At 35.8% G+C, this 2,151-nt stretch overlaps 1 protein-coding gene across 1 annotated transcript in view; it reads right to left on the bottom strand.

The window, feature by feature from the left end:
- The window catches only part of EIF2AK3 (eukaryotic translation initiation factor 2-alpha kinase 3), an 84,631-nt gene that overhangs the window by 81,539 nt on the left and 941 nt on the right, over positions 1-2,151 (bottom strand). The window lies entirely within an intron of this gene.

The raw sequence follows: 2,151 nt of genomic DNA, 5'->3' as shown, positions 1-2,151 counted from the left end.
GTTTTTTTGGTGTAGCTGAGAATCATTTACCCAAACTTGTGCTCTCACTAACGGAGGCATATGTTCTTGTTTAGAAACAAACTAGCACTGATTGGACTATACTTCCTGGTCCTCACCTATGAAGTAAATCTTCAAGTCAAATCTCCTTTACTTAAACATATGACAAGATTAGCCATGCCCCAAATCATAACAAATATATCAAAAATTACCAGCTATACTTTATAACTTTGGCATATCAGCTAGACCTTAAAGACATACAATCTAAGTTTTCAGTGGTACATGTTTAACATGAGCGTAACAGATATCCTTTTCCTGTTACATTAAAACAGTTTTGAAAGTATCTTTTCTATTTTATTCCATCATTTTTTTTTTTTTTTAGGCAGAGTCTCACTCTGTCACCCAGGCTGGAACAGCAAACTCTGCATCCCGGGTTCAATTGATTCTCCTGCCTCGGCCTCCTGAGTAGCTGGGACTACAGGCGCACGCCACCATGCCTGGCTAATTTTTGTATTTTTAGTAGAGACAGGGTTTTACCATGTTGGCCAGGCTAGTCTTGAACTCCTGACCTCAGGTGATCCGCCTGCCTCGGCCTCCCAAAGTGCTGTGATTACAGGCGTGAGTCACCACGCCCGGCCCTATGAAACATTTTTAATCAAAATGGTCATTTACAAATAGAACGGAATTAAACATACACACACATTTATCTCCTCCCCTCACATTTAGTTCTGCAACTTACAAGTTTTCTCCTTTGTATTTTAAAACAATTTGTAATAAAAATGTATTAGAAGTTCCCCTCTTACAATAAAGGACAAAAGCAAATGGAGTTATCAGGCAGTGTTTAGGGAGTAAAGAGACACGCTGAAGCTACAGTTCACAGCAACTGATACAGACAGGTCCTCTCTGCAATCTGGAAGATGCCTATGAACGCAGGGACCTGAGATCAGATAAAAAGCAATCTCCCATCCCTGTCCACATAGTCTAAGCACAGTTCTGGCATCAATTAAGCTAAAGACAATTGTAGACACAAAGGATAGTTCATTACTTGCCTGAAGTATATTTATTTTAGCTTATTACTTGCTTTGAAAGTTCTCTGTAAATTCTTCTTTAAAGGTGACAGTTAACTGTAAAAGTCTGGAGTTGGGTGGCTGAATAGGAAAAGGACTATATGACTGAGCTTCCTTTCAACACGGTATTGTGATATGCTACTATTCAAGGGTCCTAGTAGTTAAAAAAAAACAAACAGAAAAATGATTATAAATCTGAAAGTCTGAGGAAGACCAGATTTCTGTATCTTTGTTTCACATCAGATCACTTTGTAAAAGGACAGGAAAAAAAAAGAAAGTATTCCATCTTATATTTACAAATATTTTCATGTTATCTCATTTAATTAAAAAAAAAATCAGTTTACAGATGTACAAATTGAAGAAGCACCAGATATTAATGTCAAATTTAGAAATACTTTTTTAAGAGAGGAATTAGAATCAGAGGAAAAAGGAACATGTACTTTGCAAATTAGTGACAGTTAAGATAAAACTAGTTCTTTAGAACTTCTGAGATTGTCAGAATGACTTCCCAACCCATCCCAAGAACCCCAAGTAACACTTTGCAATTTGCTACTTGTGTTGAAGTCAGAAGACTGGTAGCTCACAAAATTCCATAAACATATGTAAAATCTAACAGTGAGGTGATGAGACTTTCTTCCCAACTTTCTGCAACGACCATCCCACTTAAATATCAACTAATGTAATGTTTAACAGAAGAAACATGGACAATGAGATTGGTACCAGAAAAACAAGTTTATTTTAGCTAACTTTTAAAGAAAATAAGTAGCTTATTTACTCATTCACGTGCTTGATATGCAGAGTAAACATTTAAAATGAAACTTGAAAATTCCATCAAGAGGAAAAAAATTAATGAACTGGTGAATCTCAGATTGCTCCTTGAGTATCAAAAGACAACATGCAAAAATAAAGATAATTCCGCACCTCCCTCTTTTTAAAAGTTTTGCCAGTACTGCAGTTCTTCACAGCTGTTCATAATAAAAGGCTGGGTTAATTCAAATCTGTTCCCCTAATACTCCTTGAAACAAACAGAATTACTGGTCTATTATTACTGAACTAATTAATATTCTCTGGGTTTTTATCTTTTTTT

The sequence above is a fragment of the Mandrillus leucophaeus genome, unplaced genomic scaffold, assembly GCF_000951045.1.
Source record: "Mandrillus leucophaeus isolate KB7577 unplaced genomic scaffold, Mleu.le_1.0 Scaffold602, whole genome shotgun sequence".
NCBI lineage: Eukaryota > Metazoa > Chordata > Mammalia > Primates > Cercopithecidae > Mandrillus > Mandrillus leucophaeus.
Note: the sequence above shows the minus strand (reverse complement) of the source record. Positions and strands in the feature narration are given on the sequence as shown.